Here is a 12,359-nt window from a genome sequence, read left to right on the forward strand (position 1 = left end):
TTGCTGTATAAATGACAATGGTCCCAAAATAGTGTCAAAAGTGTCCGATGTGTCCGTCATAATGTCGCAGTCACAATAAAATTTGAAGATCGCCGTCATTACTAATAATAATAAAAAAAAAAATGCCCATAAAACTATCCCCTATTTTGTAGACATTAAAACTTTTGCGCAAACCAATCAATGTACGCTTATTGCGATTTTTTTTTACTAACAATATGTAGAAGAATACGTATCGGCCAAAACTGAGAAAGAAATTATTTTTTTTACATATTTTTGGGGGATATTTATTACAGCGAAAAGTAAAAAATATTGTTTTTTTTTTCAAAATTTACGCTCTTTTTTTGTTGATATCGCAAAAAATAAAAACCGCAGAGGTGATCAAATACCACCAAAAGAAAGCTCTATTGTTGGGGAAAAAAAGGATGTCAATTTTGTTTGGGTACAACGTCGCACGACCGCGCAATTGTCAGTTAAAACGACGCAGTGCCGAATCGCAAAAAGTGCTCTGGTCAGGAAGGGGGTAAATTCTTTTCATATTTGCCGTACAGTTGTGGCCTTGTAAGTGCAATTTTTCAATCTATGCGATTGACTTACTAAAGGCAAGTGCAGTTGCTCCAGAGCTTAGTAAATCATCAGCTTCCATCATCCAATCAAACGCTAGGAAAAAATTATATTTTTTTTCCCTTGCACGTGATTGGGTATTCTTTGCACAGTGAAGCTTTACCTCATTTACTAAGCTCTGGAGCAACTGCACTTGACAGTCTATTTGCGTTTAGTAAGTCAATCGCAAACAGGGGCGGACTGACAACTAGGGTTGTCCCAAAACCACTTTTTTAGGACCGAGTACAAGTACCGATACTTTTTTTCAAGTACTCGCCGATACCGAATACCGATACTTTTTTTTAAATGTGTCCCCAAATGCAGCCATGTCCCCCACAAATGCAGCCATGTCCCCCACATATATCCCAGCCATGTCCCCCACAGATGCAGCCATGTCCCCCATATATGCAGCCATGTCCCCCACATATGCAGCCATGTCCCCCACATATGCAGCCATGTCCCCCATATATGCAGCCATGTCCCCCACATATGCAGCCATGTCCCCAACATATGCAGCCATGTCCCCCATATATGCAGCCATGTCCCCCACATATGCAGCCATGTCCCCCATATATGCAGCCATGTCCCCCACATATGCAGCCATGTCCCCCATATATGCAGCCATGTCCCCCCACATATGCAGCCATGTCCCCCCACATATGCAGCCATGTCCCCCATATATGCAGCCATGTCCCCCACATATGCAGCCATGTCCCCCCACATATGCAGCCATGTCCCCCCACATATGCAGCCATGTCCCCCCACATATGCAGCCATATCTCCCAATACCTAGATGCTGCCGCCGCCGCCCAGTTAATCAGCGTGCGGGGAACATTACAGCTTTCATTTAAATAGCTGTGTGTTCCCCACCGCGCCGCATATAGACACTCCCCCTTACTCGGGATTGGACGGGTGATCACCCGTCCAATCCCGAGCAAGGGGGAGTGTCTATACGTGGCGGGGAACAGACAGCTATTTAAATGAAAGCTGTAATGTTCCCCGCACGCTGATTAACTAGGCGGCGGCGTTGCGGTATGTGGCGGCATTGCGGTGGCGGGGGGAGGGGCGGTGGGGCAGTATCGGATCTGGCATCGGGGGCATTTGCGGGAGTACAAGTACTCCCGCAAATGCTCAGTATCAGTCCCGATACCGATACTGGTATCGGTATCGGGACAACCCTACTGACAACTCATGGGGCCCCCGGGCAATAGGAGATTATGGAGCCCCCGGGCAATAGGAGATTATGGGGCCCCCGGACAATAGGAGATTATGGGGCCCCCGGACAATAGGAGATTATGGGGCCCCCGGGCAATAGGAGATTATGGGGCCCCAAAGTATACACACACAGTATACATACTGTATACATACACACAGAATACACATACACACACTGAGAAGGTACTGGAGAGGCGGGGCAGCTATAATCTTGGGATTTTTAGACCAAAAGGATGTCGGTAAGGGACATTTCAGGGACAGATGTTAAAAAACTCAAAATTTTACATACTGTCCCTGATTTTACTGAGGCCGGCAACCCTGATGGGGCCCCCTAGTGGCATGGGGCCCTCGGGCAGTGCCCGAGAGCCCGAATGGTCGGTCCGCCCCTGATCACATAGATTGAAAAACAATTGCACTCACAAGGACACAACTATGGCAAATATGAAATAGAGTTTTGGTAAGAAAGTGTTAATTCTTTTTTCTTTTTTTTTCTTCTTGCAGAAATAAAAGCTGATCAGCCATTATAAAGTGTTAGGTTTGGCTTGAAGCCTACCCATCCTTGAGGACACTGGGAGATCCTTTGGGGTTTCCAGTTGCTCTCCAGCTGTTGTAGGACTACAAATCCCAGCAGGCAGGACACACAGGTGCTTGCAGCTCCAGGACACTGAGAGAACTCCAGGCTGTGACAGAAAATCTGAGATTTATATCTCAAATTGGCCTTATTGCCTCCTGAAATAAGAAACGAGGCAAGATTTAGCCTCCAACCCAAGTGTTCCCGCTGTACTGCACTCTTTTCCCCTGTGTGACCTATAACTGTACAGCCCCGCTCGGCTCTTTCCAACACAACTAACCAAAGCCACATGTGTGCTCCCCACTTATGACCCCGCATCTCCCCACATGCAGGAAAACACATATGTGTGCAGGAATTCATATTGCGTGGGATGCGACAATCCTAGTGCTAACACATGCGCTTCAGGACAGTTGCGTCATATATGTCTCGTATCAAATACATTCAGGGTTAACGTTTCAGCTTTTTTTTTTAGCTTACGGTAGATATTTTCTAGTCTTTCTGACAATATTAGAATTTTTAAATTCCCTAAAATATCCAATTCAGCTCTTGAAGGTTTTACCCCCACTTTTTGCTATTCGGCACTAAATTACTTTAACTGGTAATTGCACAGTCATGCAACACTGTATCCAAACCATATTTATATCATTAAAAAAAAATAGAGCTTTCTTTTGGTGGTATTTGATCACAACTGGGTTTTTGATTTTTTGCAATATAAATATTTCAAATATACTTAACCACTAGCCGACCAGCCGCCGCAGTTATGCGGCGGCAGGCCGGCTCGGCTGCGCGAAATCACGTAGCTATACGTCATTTCGCATTCCAGCAATTAGGGGCCCCTGGTGGCGGGCGCGATCCCTCGTTACAGAGCGTTAAGCCTCGTACACACGACCGAGGAACTCGATGGGCGAAACACATTGGGCCAGATTCATAAAGATTTGCGGCGGCGTAACGTATCGTCTATATGTTACACCGCCGCAAGTTTTCATCGCAAGTGCCTGATTCACCAAGCACTTGCGTGTAAACTTACGGCGGTGTAACTTAAAGGCGTCCGGCGCAAGCCCGCCTAATTCAAATGGGGCGTGTACCATTTAAATTAGGCGCGCTCCCGCGTCGGACATACTGCGCATGCTCCGTTTTGAAATTCCCGCCGTGCTTTGCGCAAAGTGACGTCATTTTTTTGAACGGCGACGTGCGGAACGTACTTTCGTATTCCCGGACGTCTTACACAAAAAAATAAAAAATGTGAAATTCGACGCGGGAACGACGGCCATACTTTAACATGGCTCGTCTAAAGTTGACCCATGTTAAAGAAGGCTCAACTTTGCGACGGGAAAAAATTACTAGCGACGACGTAACGAACGCGAAAACCGTTGTGGATCGCCGTAAATGCTCATTTGCATACCCGACGCTGCAAAACGACGCGATCTCCACCCAGCGGCATCCGACGTACTGCATCCTAAGATCCGACGGTGTAAGTCAATTACACCTGTCGGATCTTAGGGCTATCTATGCGTAACTGATTCTATGAATCAGCCGCATAGATACTCCCAGAGATACGCCGTCGTATCTCTTCTGTGAATCTGGCCCTCTGTTTTGCTCGTCGAGTTCCTTGTTAGGCTGTTGAGGAACTCGACAAGGCAAGTTTCTCTATTCCCGTCGAGGAAAAAGAAGACATGCTCTCTTTTTTGGCCCGAAGGGATCCTCGACAGTTTCCTCGTCGACAAAATGTACACACGACCGGTTTCCTTGGCAAAAAAAAAAAAAACAGCAAGAAGGTTTTTGCAGAGAAACTCGGTCGTGTGTACGAGGCCTTACAGGTCCTGTCAGGGGGAGAAATGACTGTTCGTCTGTTCATACAATGTATGAACAGCGATTTGTCGTTTCCCCTAGTCAGTCCCACCCCCCCTTCAGTTAGAACACACCCAGGGAACATAATTAACCCCTTCCTCGCCCCCTAGTGTTAACCCCTTCCCTGCCAGTGACATTTTTACAGTAATCAATGCATTTTTATAGCACTGTTCGCTATAAAAATGCCAATGGTCCCAAAAATGTGTCAAAAGTGTCCGAAGTGTCCGCCATAAGGTCGCAGTACCGATAAAAAATCGCTTATCGCCGCCATTAATAGTAAAAAAAAAAAAAATATTAATAAAAATGCCATAAAACTATGCCCTATTTTGTAGACGCTATAACTTTTGCGCAAACCAATCAATAAACGCTTATTGCGATTTTTTTACGAAAAATATGTAGAAGAATACGTATCGGCCTAAACTGAGGGAAAAAAAAACTTTTTTATATATATTTTTGGGGGTTATTTATTACAGCAAAAAGTAAAAAATATATATATTTTTTTTAAATTGCCTCTCTATTTTTGTTTATAGCGCATAAAATAAAAACCGCAGAGGTGATCAAATACCACCAAAAGAAAGCTCTATTTGTGGGGAAAAAAAGGACGCCAATTTTGTTTGGTAGCCACGTCGCATTTTTTGTTTTACTTTCTGCTATAAAACATATCCAAATAAAACAATTAAAAAAAATCGAATTTCTTCATAAATTCTGTCCAAAATTTATTCTGCTACATGTCTTTGTTAAAAAAAATTAATAAAAATAAATCCCAATAAAGTGTATACTGATTGGTTTGGGTGAAACTTGTGTCAAACCTCGGTATATATATTAAAATTTTTATATACCGTATTTATCGGCGTATAACACACACTTTTTCTCCCTGAAAATAGGGGGGAAATCATGGGGGGGGGGACCTCGGAGGAGAAGGAGAGGGACGAGTGCCGCCGGAATCACCGAGCCGTCATGTCCTGTTTACTCGGCTCTGACATCACACACACGTTCCGCCTCCGGCACCGACATTGGACCAGTGTTCTGTCAATCACAATAGCTGGTCCAATGGCGATGGCGGAGGCGGGACTGTGTATGTGACTGCCGACTGAGAGCCGAGTACTGTAAACAGAAGATGACAGCTCAGTGATTTCGGCGGCACTTGTCCCCCTCCTGATTTCCTGCACTGCATGAGAGATGGTAAGGCTGCAGATAGGCATCAGGCTGCATTGGATGGGGTGCAGATCAGGATGCAGATGGGCACAGAGGCTGCATTGAGGCTGCATTGGATGGGCGCAGATCAGACTGCAGATGGGCACAGAGGCTGCATTGAGGCTGCAGATAGGCATCAGGCTGCATTGGATGGGGCAGATCAGGCTGCAGATGGGCACAGAGGCTGCATTGAGGCTGCATTGGATGGGCGCAGATCAGACTGCAGATGGGCACAGAGGCTGCATTGAGGCTGCAGATGGGCATCAGGCTGCATTGGATGGGCACAGATCAGGCTGCAGATGGGCACAGAGGCTGCATTGAGGCTGCAGATGGGCATCAGGCTGCATTGAGGCTGCAGATGGACACCAATTCAGGCTGCATTGATTGGCACTGACCATTATGAAATTTTATTCTTAAATTGGGGTGCGTGTTATACGCCGGCGCGCGTTATACGCCGATAAATACAGTATTTTTTTTTATGCTACTAAGGCTCCAAGCACACTCGGCTTAAAAAAATACCAGTTCCACTGGCAAAAAATAAAAAATCTAAATTGAATGAGTGTAATTAAATTGTAATGCATTATTCAAGTATTTCTCTACAAATTCCAAACTCATAGGCCCGGATTCACAAAGCACTTGCGGCAACGTATCTCCAGATACGCAGCGTAAGTGCAAATATGCGCCGTCGTATCTATGCGCCGGTCCCACAAACTAAGATACGCCTAAAAACAGGCTTCATCCCACCGACGTAACTTGCCTACGTCGGCGTAGAGTGGGCGCATATTTACGCTGGACGCATTTGGCGCTCCCATTGATTTTCTATTCAAATATGCAAATGAGGGAGATACGACGATTCACGAACGTACGTGTGCCCGACGCAGTGCGTGTAAAGTTCTACGTCCGGCGTAAAGTTATGCCCCGTAAAGGAGGTGTAACTCAGCAGCATCCATGCAAAGGGCTGCACCAGGGAACACAAGCTGGCGTATTTTACGTAGTTTACGGTGTACGTGAATATGGCGGGGCGTAGGTCACATTCACGCCGTAGGGAGTATCTTAGGGAGTTGTTCCGACGTGATTCTGAACATGCGCACTGTGATGCGTCCTCGTCTCGGCGCATGCGCCGTTCCTTATACATATCTGTCTGGCGCACGGCCCATCATTTGCATGGGGTCACGCCTCATTTGCATGGCTCACGTCCACTTCCACCTACGCCGGCTTACGCCTAGGAAACTCAGCGCAGTTTTGGGAGCACTGGCTTTGTGAATTCCGTGCTTGCCTCTCTGCGCTGCGTCGGCGTAGCGTACAGGAGATACGCTACGGCGGCATAAATGTGCGCCGCTGTCTGTGAATCCGGGCCATAATATACTGCTGGAGTGAAAAATCGAATATGTTATTATTTATGGTATTGAGGTATGAACATGCACTACAGACCAGGGTTCATTTTGACGTCAAATTTCAATTTAGTTTTAGTCTTTTGACTAAAATGGCATTTTCGTATTAGTCGTATTTTAGTCATCTCAATGGTTTTAATTTTAGTCGTATTTTAGCTGATTAAAATGGTATTAAAATGGTATTTACTACTTGCCGACCAGCCGCTGTCATTCTACGGCGGCAGGTCGGCTCTCCTGGGCGAGAGCCCGTCATAATACTCTTAGAGCGGCCACTCCCGTGCGTGTGCCCGGCGGGCGCGATCGCCGCCGGGCACACGCGATCGCTCGTTACAGAGCGGGGACCGGGAGCTGTGTGTGTAAACACACAGCTCTCGGTCCTGTCAGCGGGGGAAATGCTGATCTTCTGTTCATACAATGTATGAACAGAGGATCAGTGTTTCCCCTAGTGAGGCCACCCCCCCCCCCCCCACAGTAAGAACACACCCAGGTAACATACTTAACCCCTAGTGTTAACCCCTTCACTGCCAGTGGCATTTTTATAGTAATCCAATGCATTTTTATAGCACTGATCGCTATAAAAATGCCACTGGTCCCAAAAAATGTGTCAAAAGTGTCCGAAGTGTCCGCCATAATGTCGCAGTACCGAAAAAAAATCGCTGATCGCCGCCATTACTAGTAAAAAATATATATTAATAAAAATGACATAAAAATACCCCCTATTTTGTAAACGCTATAACTTTTGCGTAAACCAATCAATAAACGCTTATTGCGATTTTTTTTTTCCGAAAAATACGTAGAAGAATACGTATCAGCCTAAACTGAGGAAAAAATATTTTTTTTTTATATATTTTTGGGGGATATTTATTACAGCAAAAAGTAAAAAATATTCATTTTTTTCAAAATTGTCGCTCTATTTTTGTTTATAGCGCAAAAAATAAAAACCGCAGAGGTAATCAAATACCACCAAAAGAAAGCTCTATTTGTGGAAAAAAAAGGACGCCAATTTTGTTTGGGAGCCACGTCGCACGACCGCGCAATTGTCAGTTAAAGCGACGCAGTCCCGAATCGCCTTAAGTGCTCTGGTCTTTGACCAGCAATATGGTCCGGGGGGTAAGTGGTTAAGTTAATCGACTAAAATGTTTTAGTCGACAAAATTAACACCGCGCTGTAGTGAATGGAGGGCGGAGCATTTGCGCGCCCCCTACCCCGGAAATACAAAATCATGTACGTGATCCAGCGCAGCGGGGCCGCCCTGCCGCAGTATAAGTGCGGTGGACGGTCTTGAAGTAGATATTTAGGGCCCATTCAGACGCATTAACGAAAATGCTCATTAATATTAATCTGTGCATTAGCGTGCCTGGTGTTAAAGAAACCCCGCCACCAACTTCAAAAATTGCAGGTAAAAGCACGGAAAACGAAGTCGTTAAAATGATTACTTGCGGCGTTTTTCTTTTCCTGAACCTCTTTATGGCGGTTTTATATGCGTCAGCATGGCAGGTGGGCCCTAATGCTCAGCCAGTTTATGCGTCGCTGTTTTGTTCTGGGCAGGTTCCATCAGGGGCTCCCACGGCTGTAACCGTCTGACCGAGATGTCACCGAAAGCTTACCGTCAACTACCGACGATGGGGAGGCAGTATGGTGGGAAGCCTTCCAATGACATAAGACCTGTGCAGTCAATCACAGTGCTGCATAATTTGGAACCTCACCTACCGTCATTGGGTGTTATGGCCAAGATATAGGGCTGGGGTCCACAAGGGGTTGAATGATTTTATATTGGACAAGCAGACAAAATGGGAGGGGGTTTACTAAAAAGTTCAGCCGGAAAAAAAAAAATTGCTGACTTTTAATATATGGACACTTACCTGTCCTGGGCGCCCCGCGATGTCCTCACCCAAAGCTGATCTGTCCCTCGGCTCTCGGGTGGATACGCCGCCATCTTCGGTAAGGGAATCAGGAAGTAAAGCCTTGCGGCTTCACTTCCTGTTTCCCGACTGCGCATGCGCAAGGCACGCTGCATGATCCCACTGGTCCCTGTTGTCTTCTGGGACCTGTGTGTCTCCCAGAAGACAGGGGGGGGGCGAAGGAGGCGCTGAATGTGGCGTAGGTCGCTGGGGATACTGTGGCGACCTATGCCAGGAAGTGGGAACAAATACCTGCATTACACAGGTATCTGCTCCCTCCTCCCCCCTGAAAGGTGCCAAATGTGACACCGGGGGGGGGTCCAAAAAGCGGAAGTTCCATTTTTGGGTGGAACTCAACTTTAAAATCACTGAATCGAGTGCAGTTGTGCATAGTAACCAATGAGCTTCTGATTTCAGCTTGTCCAATTAAGCATTTACAATCAAACCTGGAAGCTTAATATGCAGACTGCACCAGATTCTGTGTGCATCAGTTTAACCACTTAAGGACCACCCGCCGCAGACGTACAACTGCGGCAGGTTGGCTCCCCTGCGCGAATCGCCGTCATTGCGGGTCTGGTGGACCCGATGTCCGCCGGCGACCCGCGATCGCCTAGTACAGAACAAGAACGGGGATCTGCCAGCGTAAACAAGGCCGATCCCCATTCTGACAGATGACGTGACAGAGATCTTCTGTTCCCAGTCATCTCTGTCATGTCACTGGCAGCTCATCCCCCCTACAGTTAGAACACCTCAGGGAACACAGTTAACCCCTTGATCACCTCCCTAGTGTGAACCCCTTCCCTGTCAAGCCTCATACACACGACCGAGAAACTCGACGGGCGAAACACATCGTTTTGCTCGTCGAGTTCCTTGTGAGGCTGTCGAGGATCTCGGCGAGACAAATTTCTCCATTGCCGTCGAGGAAAAAGAGAACATGTTCTCTTTTTGGCTCGACCAGATCCTCGGCAGTTTCCTCGTCGAAAAGTGTACAGACGACCGGTTTCCTCTGCAAAAAAAAAAAAAAAAAGCAAGTTTCTTGCTGGTTTTTGCCGAGAAACTCGGTCGTGTGTACGAGGCCTCAGAGTAATTTTTACATTGATCAGTGCATTTGTATAGCACTAATCAATGTAATAATGTCACTGGTCCCCAAAAACTGTAATTTGGGGGGGGTCAGATTTGTCCGCTGTAATGTCGCAGTCCCGCAAAAAAAATTCTGATCGCCGCCATTACTAGTAAAAACAATAAAAAATAAATAAAAGTCCCTAAATCTATTCCATGGTTTGTAGACGCTATAACTTTTGTGTAAAACCAATCAATATACGCTTATTGTGATTTTTTAACCAGAAATATGTAGAAGAATACGTATCGGCCTAAACTGATGAATAAATTATTTTTCTTTATATATTTTTTGGGGATATTTATTATAGCAAAAAGTAAAAAAATATATATATTTTTTCAAAATTGTTGCATTTGTTTCTTTTTTAGCGCAAAAAATAACAACCGCAGAAGTGATCAAATTCCACCAAAAGAAATCTCTATTTGTGGGGAAAAAAGGACGCAAATTTTGTTTGGGTACATCGTTGCACGACCGCGCAATTGTCAGTGCCGTATCGCAAAAAATAGCGTGGTCATTAAGGGGGAAAACATTTTCGGTAACTAAGTGGTTAAGAAAATCTCCCCCTGCCGCCCACTAAGGGAGATCTACTAAAAGTGGAGAGTGCAAAATCTGGTGCAGCTCTGTATAGATACCAATCAGCTTCCAGGTTTTCTTGTTTTTTTGTTGACAGGAGGGTGGCTGAGCACGCAGATAACCCTTTGATCGCCCTAGATGCTTAACTCCTTCCCAGACAGTCTCATTAGTATAGTGACAGTCAGGGATGGACTGGCCATTGGGACTGCAGGGAGTTTCCAGGTGGGCCGATGGCTCAGTGGGCCGGCTTCAGTGACAGCGAACCAACGCCCCACTCCGCTCCTCTGACTCTCCCTTCCCGCAGCGCTCACCTCCTCTCCCTCCCGCAGTGCTCACCTGGGGGGAACAAAGAAGCAGGGGGGGACCAGAGGAGCAGGAGGGACGACAGAGGAGCATGGGGGAGGGGACAGATAGCTGACTCAACAGCTATGGCCTGGGAGTTTCTCACTTCTGCCTAATCTTGTCCCATAAGGGGGGGGCACCAAACTGATTCTTTGCCCCGGGTGAAATAATGTCTAGCTTCCCCACTGGTACTGCCTATAAGAGTACCAGTACCAGCCGTTCTACTCTAATAAAGTAGAACGGCTAGTGGCTAGTGAAGGGGGAGAGGGGGCTTGGGTGGCCGGGGGGGAGAGTTGTCCGGCCGCCATGGGAGAGACCTGTCAAAGTGGGCCAGTCTGGATGAAGTCCAGGGCCAAATTTCTGTCCCAGTCCAGCCCTGGTAACAGTGTATATTTTTTAGCACTGTATTAGTGTCACTGGTCACCAGAAAATGTCGAAAGTGTCAGTTAGCATCAGATTGTCTGCCGCAATATCGCAGTCTTGCTAAAAGTCACTGATTGCTGCCAGTACCAGTATAAAAAAAATCCCTAAATATATACTGTACCATATTTTGTAGACGCTATAACGTTTGCGTAAAAAAATCATTATACACTTATTGGGATTTTTTTTTATCAAAAAATATGTAGCAGAATACATATTGGCCTAAATTGATGAAGAAATTCGATTTTTTTAAATTGTTATTGGATATGTTTTATAGCAAAAAGTAAAAAATATTATTTTATTTTTTTCAAAATGTACGCTCTTTTTTTGTTTATAGTGCAAAAAAAAAAATGCAAAGGTGATCAAATACCAAAAAAAAAAGCTCTATTTGTGGGGAAAAAAATTGCATAAATTTAAAGGGGTTGTAAACCTCCTACGCATTAAGGGAGAAAAAACACCTTGTAGTCACTGCCCCCCCTCCCAGCCCCCGTTTTACTTACCTGAGCCCTGAATTTCCAAGGGCGCGATCCCACGCTGCTTTCCTCAGGTCTTGCCGGCTCTTCATTGGATAGATTGATAGCAGCGCAGCCATTGGCTCCCGCTGCTGTCAATCAAATCCAATGATGTAGCCATCAGGGGGTGGGGCCGAGTCATACAGTCGGCGGCATGGCACGGGAGCGTGCCCGCAAGCTAACCCCCTTTCGGAGAGAGCTTCCCAGAGGGGGTTAGCTCTTGCAGGGAGGAGCTGCGAGAGCCACCGCGGGACCCCAAAAGAGGAGGATCGGGGCCACTCTGTGCAAAACGAACTGCACAGTGGAGGTAAGTATGACATGTTTGTTATTTTTTTTATTTTTTAAACAAAGCTTTAGTACCACGTTAATTTGGGTACAGCGTTGCATGACCATGTAACCTTAAAGAGGTCAAGTGGCTAAAGTTGTGTTATCAGAGGGAAAACTACAACAATTTATGCTGCGGCAGAGAACTAGGAATGCCTACCTGTGCACATTCTTAGGGGGTAATCCACAAAAATCCGGCGTAACTTAATTTTTTCCATTTAAGTTACACTGCCTTAAAATTTCGACCTAAGTGCCCGATCCACAAAGCACTTACCTAGAAATTTTGGGCTGTGTAACTTAAATTCCGCCGACGCAAGGCGTTCCTATTTTCATGGGGGCGATTCCCATTTA

Source organism: Rana temporaria, chromosome 5 (genome assembly GCF_905171775.1).
Source record: "Rana temporaria chromosome 5, aRanTem1.1, whole genome shotgun sequence".
Lineage (NCBI taxonomy): Eukaryota > Metazoa > Chordata > Amphibia > Anura > Ranidae > Rana > Rana temporaria.